We start from the raw sequence: 11,797 nt of genomic DNA on the forward strand, positions 1-11,797 counted from the left end.
AAATAGTAAAGGGAATTTGTGAAAAGCAGGCATTTATAGTAGTAGATTAAAAGAAATCTTAAAAATAGTGCACAATGCCATACGGGCGTTTTCACAAACACATAGCATGCACGGGAAATAATCTATTTGAAAGTATTAAATTGAACATGCAAGCAACCCTTTAAAAATTAATATAATTGTCAAACAATTCCCTTAATAATCCACAAGCAAAATATGGTAAATAATTACCCAAATACATTTCTAACACCAATGAAAATAATGCAATGAATGAAAGTATGCAAATGAATTAAAATAAAATAAAAAGAAAAATAAGAAGAATTAGAAGGGAAAGAAGGGAAGAAGAAGTAAGGAAGAAAGGAGGGAGGGAAAAATTAGGATTGGGGAAGAAGAGATAAGATATTTGGCAAATTGGGATATGTTGTGCGGCACAGGCGACGCGGATGCGTGGGGCACGCGTTCGCGTGATTGCGTTTTAAGTAAGGGGACGCGGTTGCGTCAGTCACGCGGTCGCGTGACCCATGTGATGCTTCTGGCGCGAGTGCAGCCTCGCGCCTGCACAACTCTCTGTTCAAATTAATTTATTTGCCAAAATTGGGGTGACGCGATCGTGTGGGTGACGCGATTGCGTGGATGGCCATTTTTGGAAAACGACGCGGCCGCGTGGGGCACGCGGTCGCATGGGAGGGCTTGGGCTTCTAGCACGAGTCCAGTCCAATTCCAGCACAACTTTCGGCCATACACCCTTTTTACGCCGATTTCAGGTCACGCGGCCGCGTGGGTGACGCGGTCGCGTGGGAGGCTATTTTTCCAAATGACGCGGACACGTCATCGACGCGTTCGCGTGGAGTCAATTTGTGCTAATAGCGCGCCTCCAGCCCTGCTCCTGCGTAACTCTGTTCAATTTATTATTCTCTCATCTCCTTGCGACGCGGACGCGTCGCTGATGCGGTCGCGTCGCGTGCTCGCTTTTTTTTTTAATCTGAAAAATGCAGAATGCGATGCTTAATGTGAATGCTATGCATGATTCCAGGTTCAATAAAATAAGATAAATTTCAAAAACAAACAAACTAAATAAAATTAAAATTGCAAAATGAACGATCATACCATGGTGGGTTGTCTCCCACCTAGCACTTTTAGTTATAGTCCTTAAGTTGGACATTTGATGAGCTTCCTGTTATGGTGGTTTATGCTTGTACTGATCTAGGAATCCCCATCAATGTTTGTACTTCCAGTAGCCTCCGGGGTCCCAAACTAGGCACAGAAAGCCTTCAAGTAAGTTAAAGCAAGTGACAAGGCCCCAAGAGTGGTGATTGATAGAATGGATTCCGGGGTCCCAGACCTTGCCTTTGCACCCGTCTTTGTGTAGATCAACATGATTCCATCCGGGTAGCAAGCAATCTGAATTCTCACTAGAGCTGCCAAACAGCTTCCTAGACCCATTCAGTTGAGCTTTATACCAACCTTTGCGTTTAAACTTAAAGCTTCCAGCCATGATGAACCTTGCAGGACAATTCTTACCACTGGCCATCTTCCGCTTACTCTTAATGTCACACAGAGCTCTAAGTTGACCATCCGTCTCCAGTAGCCCGTATTCAAGTGGAATTCGAAAACTAAGGGATATGAATTTTACCCACTTGAAAGTTGTGAAGGATGATGGCAACTTAGGGGGAGGTATTTTTAATGAAATTGCAAACTCCACTCCCTTGTGCTCTTTTCGGATAACTACCACCTCTTTGCAAGCTTCTTCAATTTCAACCTCTTCCTCTTGGTAGCTCTCTTCCAATTCAATCTTCCCTTTATTGCTTTCCAAGGGCATGGGAGGTTGTGCTTCTTCTTCTTGAATCTCCATCTCTTGATCAACCTCTTCCAAGTCTTCAACTATGATATGCTTTGGAGGTTGTACACCCTCTTCAGCATCAATTTCAACCGTCTTGGAAGGAGGCTCTATGTCTTGTCTTTCCCATGGAGGTTCTGCGTCTCCTAAGTCTTCAACCAACTCTTCTTCTTGAACAATGATAGCTTCTTCTACTTGTTCTAGTATGTATTCATGCTTTGTCTTGTCCACTGGAGTTTCTGGTATCTCCTTTATGCTATGCTCTTCACTAGACTGTCCACATGGGGCTGTGGCTGATCCTTGTGTATTTAAGCGTCTAGAATCCCATTGAATTAATACTTGCCCCAGTTGTTGAGTGGTTGCCTGGAATCGATCCATTATTTCCTTGACACGATCCTTTGCCTCTTGACGCACTCGGTTTTCATAAGTAGGATCATAATGCTCTTGGATTGATGGATATGGAGATGGTGAATATTGAAGTGGTGGTTCTTGTGAGTAATTGGGTTGGAATTGGGGTGGTTCTATATATGGTTCATATGGCTCATAAGGTGGTTGGTATGGTGGTTGAGGGTTAGGGTTATATGGAGGTGAATGGCGGAAAGGGGCTTGTGAGTGTGGTGGGTTGGGGTTGTGTTGAAAGGATGATCTCTGAGCATAGGGTGGGGCTTGTTGGTAGCTACAAGGTGGTCCACCATATCTATCAGCTTGGGATGCATTGTAGCCTGGTCTTTGTCCATGATATCTAGGATGGTGTTGTTGCCTAAAGGGTTGATTAGATCCTCTTGGCTCTATCTATCCTTGATTGGTCTGACCTTGATGCATATTCCTGCTATGGTTTCTATCTCCTTCAACAAAATTAGAACCAAACTCAAAGCGAGAGGGGTGAGAATTCATAGTAATTAATAAAAATTAAAAACAAAAATAAATAAACCAGCAAAATAATTTTTTTTATTATTTACAATAACCAATAATAAGGCACACGTTTGCAATTCTCCGACAATGGCGCCATTTTAACGTTAGGATTTTTACCAGTAAAGAATGTCATAAAAACAGTCGCGTTGTAGATATAGTCTCTAAACCGACAAAAATCCCTTCGTACAAACGTTTTGGGTGTCACAAGTAACAAACCCCTTTAGAAATTGTTAACCGAGTATTCAAACCTCGGGTCGTCTTCTCAAGGAACTGCGAGGAAGTATGTTCTTATTATTGGTTATAAAGGTTGTAATCGGGGTTTAGAAGGTGAGAAGCAAGTAATTTAAATGATGAGTGAATTAAATGGCAATTAAAAATAAATAATAATTGTAAAACAACTTTTGGCAAGATAAGGGAATTTAGAGGTCTAGCTTAGTTATCTCTCTCAACTATAATAAAAGTTGAATCTAAACTCCACTTGGTCAACCTTTGCCAGGGCAAAGAAAAGTCAAGGGACTAATTAAACTGACCTTTGAATCCTAATTATTTCCTAAGAAAAGGTTGGGATTATTTAGGTTCAGTTCAATTAGCAAGATAACGATTATTAATTACGTTGAGTTTAATAACTGTTGAGTTACTAAATTCCTAATCAGAACCAAAAGGGAAAAAAAGTAAAATTGCTGGAATAATAAAAATATCCTTGGATGAGAAGCAATGGCAATTTAATTCAAAGAGAATAATTATAAACTGAAAATACCTCAATTATCATTAAATAAAAATGTCATCAACAGCCAATTGGGCAACATCAATCAAACATAATAAAGGCTTCAGAGTAATCAAAATATAAAAGAGAAATTAAATAGTAAAAAGGAATATTAAACCTGGGATCGAGAGTCACTCTAGAAAGCTAAGAGAAGTCCTAAATCCTAATTTCTAAAAACACTACCTAAATCCTAAGAGAGAGAGAGAGGAGAGAACCTCTCTCTCCAAAACTACATCTAAAACATGGAAAAGTAAATTATGAGAGCATGATTATGAATGGATGCATTCCCCCACTTTATAGCTTCTAATCTATGTTCTCTGGGCCGAAAACTGGGTCAGAAACAGCCCAGAAATCACTTCCAGCATTTTCTGGTCCGTACAGGTCGCGGAAAAGTGACGCGGCCGCATGGCTCACGCGGCCGCGCGGGTTGCGTTCCTGCCAGGTCACGCGTCCACGTGACCCACGCGTTTGCATTGCCTGGCGTCGGGGTAGCTATGGAAAATTATATATCAAATCGAAGCCCCGAACGTTAGCTTTCCAACGCAACTGGAACCGCATCGTTTGGACCCCTATAGCTAAAGTTGTAGCCGTTTGAGTGTGAAGAGGTCAGGTTGGACAGCTTCGCAGTTTCTCCAACTTCTTGTATTCCTTCCACTTTTGCATGCTTCCTTTCCATCCTCTGAGCCATTCCTGCCTTGTAATCTCTGAAAACACTTAACACACATATCAAGGCATTTAATGGTATAAAAGGAGAATTAATATTAATAAAATTAAGGTCAAAGAAGAATGTTTTCAATCAAAGCACATAATTAGGAAGGAAAATGTAAAACATGCAAATAGTATGAATAAGTGGGTAAAGAGTAGATAAAAACCACTCAATTGAGCACAAGATAAACCATGAAATATGGGTTTATCATGGTCTTAACGTGACCACTAATGTAGGCAATGCTAGTTGATCCAACGTTAGTGACAAAGGTGAGTGTCACTAACGTTGGCGTTGTTCTTCTCTTCTACGTTAGAGTTCACGTTAACTTAGTTAACGTGACTCTTAACATAGCTCATTGCCAAGTCTTGGAACGTTAGTGATGTTCACGGTTACCACTAACGTTGGAGTAGAACGTTAGTGGTGTTCACGTTTCCCACTAACGTTGGAGTTCTCTTTTGTCTCCACGTTAACTACCACGTTAACTTAGTTAACGTGGCAAGTAACGTGAGCTATTGATGGCTTCGCAGGCGTTATTGGTGATCACTTTTCTCATTAACGTTGCAAGCTATTTGCCATTCCACGTTAGTGTTCATGTTAACTAGATTAACGTGAGAACTAACGTGGTTCTTCCTTGCTTTCTTTGCCCTGAAATCAAGCAAATAAAGTACATCAAAGCTCTAGCCAAAGTCATGAGATTATGCATCATCAATTTATCATGAAATTCTAGCAAAATCCTCATGAAATCATATGAAATTCACAATAGTTGCTTGAATCAAGGTGTAAGTGTATTTTCATCCAAAACTTGCCTTATTCACTAAGAAAATGCATGAAACTACCCTAAAACAGTAAAGAAAAGGTCAGTGAAACTGGCCTTGATGCCCTGGCATCACAACACCAAACTTAAAGCTTGCTTGTCCCTAAGCAAGTACTGAAACATAGGAAGAATGAAATGAAAGAACAAGAAGATAAAATAGAAGTAGAATTCCTGGTTTATGGGGTTTCATGCATAGCAACTTAGGTTATTTCCCTTTAGGTTTCAAGCCTTTATCAGTTCCTTGGTCACTTTCTTGATTGCATCCTTTGAGACTCCCTTTTTTTTTGTTGATCCTTCCTTCTTTTTCAATGTTATTACCTTCTTCTTTTGGCTAAGTGCTCTGTAAGAGGGCGACTCTTTATGCTAAGCTTTCAACCAACACTCCCGAACCAGTTGGTTCAAGGTGCTAGGTGTTAAGACACCCCTAAGGACTTACTCCCTCAAGTCTCTTTCCCTCATACATACACACCACAGGCACATGGTTTGTTATTTTTTCTTTCTTGAGACCTTGGTGTCTAGCACCTCTTTGGGTTACTAAGTGCTCTGTAGCAAAGGTTACTCTTGATAGTGGACTTTCAGCTGATAATCTCGGATTAGTTAATCCAAGTTACCAAGTGATAAGGCACCCCTAAGAGCTTATTCATCCAAGTATATCCCTTGCACATAAACACCACAGACACATGCCTCAATTTTGAAACCCTTGGTGCCTAGCGTTGTTTCTTATTGTGTTTCTTTCTTTTTCACTTTTATTGCTCTTTCTCTTTTCTTATTGGGATCTTATTGTTTAGTTAGTCTCAAAGGATGTGTTTCAAACATAGGACTTAGGATAGATAGTTGCTTTCTTTCCTTGTTTGGTGAACCAACATAGCTTACTAATCATCCTACCACAAACATTCAGAACCTACTTCTCAAAATAACTTCACTCTTGTTCTTTTCATAACATTTTCTTTTTGATTAACTTAAAGGACAAGCATACAAGTAAGAAGGTGAAAGTGAAAACCAGGGACACTAAGTTAGCACACTTGGATGTGAATAAAGAGGAACAAGTAAAATATGCAGGTTCTATTCAATCATTTTTTTACTTAGAGTTCTGCATTTTTAGATGGTTTGATACAACCTCATGATATCTTCCTTGGTATTCTCATCCTAGAGTTTGCATCCTTGTCTGTTTCCTTGGATGATGTGGTATGCTCATTCCCTGAGATTGATTGAATTCCTGTAACACTATTGAAAGTTGCTTGTTCTCCAAGCACTTGGAAAAGGGTCAGCATGCATGTGTGCTTGTGAGCTTCTGAACTTAAGTTGGTGTGTGAACACCAAACTTAGTTCTTTGCTTACTTTGACAAATTGAATGCATGTAAGAACTTTGTGTGCTTTTTATTAAGAAACAACTATGAGCTAAAAAGACAATTTATGTATTAGAGGTTAAGCCTCTGTCAAGTGAGTTCTCTGATTGCTAGAGCAATGCTTCATTACTAAGGGTTTCAATGCATTCTTCAGCTGGAGTTTTTGGTGGAACACCAAACTTATAGCCCTATATTCATCTTTGAATTGTTTTTGGTGTGTAACACCAAACTTAGCTCCTCACACTACAGAGAATCCAACTTGAAATTTTTATTGAAAGTCTTATGAAAAGAGAGTTACCTCATGTTGGGTTGCCTCCCAACAAAGCGCTTTTTTAGCGTCGCTAGCTCGACGATTCTTTCCTTAGTTGAGGTTATACTTCTGTTTGGGGGTTTCCCCCATGCTGCCCAAGTAGTGTTTGAGTCTTTGTCCATTCACAGTGAATCTTCTCTTTGAGTCCTCTTCCATTATTTCTATGTGTCCATAAGGTGAGACTTTTGTGACTAGAAAGGGTCCCGACCATCTTGATTTGAGTTTTCCAGGAAAGAGTTTCAGTCTAGAGTTGTAGAGAAGCACATGTTGCCCTTCTTCGAAACTTCTTGGTACCAAGTTGAGATCATGTCTCTTTTTTGCTTTTTCCTTGTAGATCTTGGTATTTTCATAGGCTTGAGATCTAAACTCTTCCAATTCTTGAAGCTGTAGGACCTTTTTTTCACCAGCAGCAGTGCTGTTTAGGTTCAATATTTTAAGGGCCCAGGAGGCCTTGTGCTTCAGCTCTAATGGCAAGTGACAAGCCTTACCATACACCAGTTGATATGGGGACATCCCAATTGGTGTTTTGACGGCTGTCCTGTATGCCCAAAGAGCATCATCTAGCTTCTTCGCCCACTCCTTTCTTGATATCCCCATAGTCTTTTCCAGAATCCTTTTCAACTCTCGGTTAGATATCTCTGTTTGTCCACTTGTTTGGGGATGATAAGGTGTAGCAACCTTTTGCTTCACCCCATATCGTAGGAGTAAGGCTTCCAATGGTCTATTGCAGAAATGGCTCCCTCCGTCACTGATGAGGGTTCGTGGGACTCCAACCCTGGTGAAGATATTCCTTCGAAGAAAGTTTATGACTACCTTGTTGTCATTGGTTGGGGTCGCCACTACCTCCACCCACTTAGATACATAGTCTACTGCAACCAAGATAAACTTGTTTGAATATGAGGGTGGGAATGGTCCCATGAAATCGATTCCCCATACATCAAACAGTTCAAGCTCTAGAATGTATTGCTGTGGCATCTCATTTCTCTTGGGCAGGTTGCTAGCCCTTTGGCATTCGTTGCAGCTTCTCACCAATTCCTTAGCATCTTTGAAGATAGTGGGCCAGAAGAACCCACATTCCAGCACCTTTGCGGCAGTTCTTTCTCCTCCAAAGTGACCTCCATAACTAGCACTATGGCAACTCCACAGGACTTCTCGTCCTTCTTCTTCTGAGATGCACATCCTAAGAATTCCATCTGAGCATTTCTTAAAGAGGTAGGGTTCATCCCAAATGAAATACTTGGCATCATTGATAAGTTTTCTTCTTTGATATTTGTTGATTCCAAGGGGTAAGTCACCGACTGCTTTAAAATTGGCAATATCCACAAACCAGGGTGCTTTGTGAATCATCATTAGCTGTTCATCTGGGAAGAATTCATTTACACTTGTACCATGGGTATCATCCTTCTCACAAGGGATTTTGGATAGATGGTCTGCCACTTTGTTCTCCACACCCTTTTTGTCTCTAATCTCAATGTTGAATTCTTGCAATAATAAGATCCATCTGATTAGTCTTGGTTTTGACTCCTGTTTGGCAAATAGATATTTGAGTGCTGTGTGATCAGTGAAAATAATAACTTTAGAGCCAATAAGATATGATCTAAATTTGTCAAATGCAAAAACTATTGCCAGCAACTCCTTTTCGGTAGTGGTATAATTCCGTTGAGCATCATTAAGGATCTTGCTGGCATAATATATGACATGCACCAAATTTTCTTTCTCTATCCTAACACTGCCCCAACTACGAAATCAGATGCATCACACATCAGTTCGAATGGTAAATTCCAATCATGTGGGGTGATGATAGGAGCTGAGGATAGCCTCTTTTTCAAGTTTTCAAATGCTAGCATGCATTTCTCATTAAAAATAAATGGTGTATCAGACATTAGGAGATTGCTTAAGGGCTTGGCTATCTTTGAAAAATCTTTAATAAACCTTCTGTAGAAGCCAGCATGTCCCAAAAAGCTCCTAATTGCCTTGACATCACTTGGTGGAGGTAACTTTTCAATTAGCTCCACCTTAGCTCTGTCTACCTCAATGCCTTGCTTAGAAACTTTATGGCCAAGAACTATTCCATCTGTCACCATGAAGTGACATTTTTCCCAATTCAATACTAAATTGGTTTCTTGACATCTTTTCAATACCAAGTCCAGATGGTTTAGGCAATTAGGGAAGGAGTCTCCGAATACTGAGAAGTCATCCATGAAAACTTCAATGAACTTCTCTATCATATCTGAAAAGATGGAAATCATGCAGCGTTGAAAAGTTGCGGGTGCATTACATAGCCCAAATGGCATGCGCTTGTAGGCAAACACTCCATATGGGCAGGTGAATGATGTTTTCTCTTGGTCTCTTGGATCAACCACAATTTGGTTATATCTTGAATAACCATATAGAAAACAATAATATGCATGTCCTACAAGCCTTTCCAGCATCTGATCCATGAAAGGAAGTGGGAAATGATCTTTTCTTGTGGCTTCATTGAGCTTCCTGTAGTCAATACACATTCTCCAACCTGTGATGGTTCTTGTAGGAATTAGCTCATTCCTTTCGTTGGGCACCACAGTGATTCCTCCTTTCTTGGGAACCACTTGAACTGGACTGACCCATGGGCTATCTGAAATTGGATAGATTACTCCTCCCTGCCACAACTTCATAACCTCTTTCTGCACTACTTCCTTCATTGCTGGATTTAACCTTCTTTGGGGCTGAATGGAAGGTTTGGCACCCTCTTCCAAGAGTATCTTATGCATGCATATGGCTGAACTGATTCCTTTCAAGTTAGTAAGTGTCCATCCAATGGCATCCTTGTGTTTTTGCAAGACTTAAAGCAACTTTTCCTCTTGTTCTTGGCTGAGGGCTGAATTTATGATCACTGGATAACTTTTATTTTCTCCCAAGTATGCATACTTGAGAGTGGGTGGCAGTTCTTTAAGCTCAAGTTTGGGCACTTCTTGTCTTTCCTCTTTTTCTTCTAGCCTGCCTTGAACATGCATTTCAGCGGTTGCAACCTCTTCGCTTGCTGCTAATTCTTCTTCTGTTGATGTCTCAAGTTCTTCTTCAAGAGTTTCTTGCACCAAAGCCTCCACTGAGTCCAACCTCATGCATTCTCCCAATGAGTTGTGTGGGTAACTCATGGCCTTAAATACATTGAATGTCATTTTCTCCTCGTGTAATCTAAGGACAAGTTCACCCTTTTGGACATCAATAATGGCTCTGGCAGTGGCCAAGAATGGCCTTTCCAGAATGATGGAAGTCTTAGCTCCTTCCTTCATGTCTAATACTATGAAATCTACTGGAAAGATGAAGTCTCCCACCTTCACCAACAAGTCTTCTACTATCCCATGGGGAAACTTGAATGATCTATCTGCTAGTTGCAGGGCCATTCTTGTTGGTTGGCCTCCTCAATCTTCATTTTTTTCATCATTGCTAAAGACATTAGATTTATGCTGGCTCCTAGGTCATATAGAGCCTTTTCTACTGTGATTTCCCCGATGATACAAGGGATTTGGAAACTCCCAGGATCCTTCAATTTCTGGGGCAATTTGTGTTGGATGATGGCACTACATTCTTTGGTGAGTACCACGGTCTCATTGTTCTTTTAGCTTCTCTTCTTGGTCATCAATTCCTTCAAGAACTTGGCGTAGAGTGGCATTTGCTCTATAGCTTCAGCAAAGGGTATGTTTATTTGTAGTTTCTTAAAGATTTCCAAGAATTTTGAGAATTGGTTATCCTCTCCCCTCTTCTTTAATTGTAGCTGCTGGGGGTATGGAGCTTTTGAGATGCATGGTTTGAGTGCTTCTCCTTCTTGATGTGACTTAGGGGTGGAGGTTCGAGCTTCCTCATGTCCCTTGTTTTCTTCATCCAATTCCTTCTCTAGTGGTTTCTTGTGGGTCTCCTTCAATTCCTTCCCACTTCTGAGGGTGATGGCTTGACATTCCTCCCTTGGCACTGAGTTAATATTGCTGCAATTGTTGTGTCCAGGGGCTTGCTTGAATAAGAATTCAATCTGTGTTTCCAGTTTCTCGATGGCAGCATCTTGATTCTGCATGTTGGATTGCACTTCTTCAGGGAAAGCTTTACTATCTTGAATTTCCTTGCATAGATCTTCAAGTAGAGCCTCGATCTTTGAAAGTCTATCATCTGTTAGAGATAGTGGGTTGAGATTAGGTGGTTGAGAAGGTTGGTTAGGTGGGTGTTGATAGGATCTTTGTGAGGTGTATTGGTGAGTTGCATTGTTGTTGGAATTGAGGTTGCAGCGTCTCTGATCTTGACCTTGGTCTTGTTGATTTCCCCACCTAAAGTTGGGGTGATTTCTCCATCCAGAGTTGTAAGTTTTGGAGTATGGATCATAGATTTGTCTAGGTGAGTTTCCAACATAGTTGGCTTGCTCCCAGTCACCTTCTTCTCCTATATTCACTCCTTCTTGAGCTGGTGATGAAGTGATGGCTGCTGTAACTTGGTTTTCCTCCACCTTCTTAGTAAGATCTGCTAGCTGCTTGGTGATCATCTTATTTTGAGCTAGCAATGCATCCATGTGGTTCAGCTCCATTACTATTCTAGTGTTACTTCTTTCGGAGGCATAGAAGTAGTCGTTCTCAGCAACTGTTTCAATGACATCTATGGCTTCTTCAATGGTTTTCTTCTTGTTTAGAGAGCCTCCTGATGAATGATCTACAGCCTTCTTTGACTCATAGGATAGCCCTTCATAGAAAATGTGAAGTTGAACCCATTCATTGAACATATCTGGTGGGCATGTTCTTGTTAAGTCCTTGAATCTCTCCCATGCTTCATAGAGAGTCTCACCATCTTGCTGCCTGAAAGTCTGCACCTCAGCTCTCAGCCTGTTAATTCTTTGAGGAGGGTAGAATCTTGCCAAAAATTTGTTCACTAGATCTTCCCAATTTGTTAAGCTCTCCTTTGGGAAGGATTCAAGCCATTTGGATGCCTTGTCCCTGAGTGAAAAAGGGAACAAGAGCAGCCTATAGACATTCGAGTGGACTCCATTAGACTTCACAGTGTCACAAATTCTCAGGAAGGTGGTTAGGTATTAATTGGGGTCTTCTTGAGCACTTCCTCCAAATGAACAATTGTTCTGAACAAGGGTGATGAGCT

The 11,797-nt window shown here is 40.8% G+C and overlaps 1 non-coding gene across 1 annotated transcript; it reads left to right on the forward strand.

Moving 5' to 3' along the window:
• The first annotated feature begins 11,421 nt into the window (after positions 1–11,421).
• On the forward strand, positions 11,422–11,528 carry LOC112714922 (small nucleolar RNA R71). Its single transcript, XR_003159401.1, has one exon. It is a non-coding gene; the product is annotated as a small nucleolar RNA R71 (small nucleolar RNA).
• The last annotated feature ends 269 nt before the right edge of the window (positions 11,529–11,797 follow it).

Source organism: Arachis hypogaea, chromosome 1, assembly GCF_003086295.3.
Source record: "Arachis hypogaea cultivar Tifrunner chromosome 1, arahy.Tifrunner.gnm2.J5K5, whole genome shotgun sequence".
In the NCBI taxonomy this organism is placed as follows: Eukaryota; Viridiplantae; Streptophyta; class Magnoliopsida; order Fabales; family Fabaceae; genus Arachis; species Arachis hypogaea.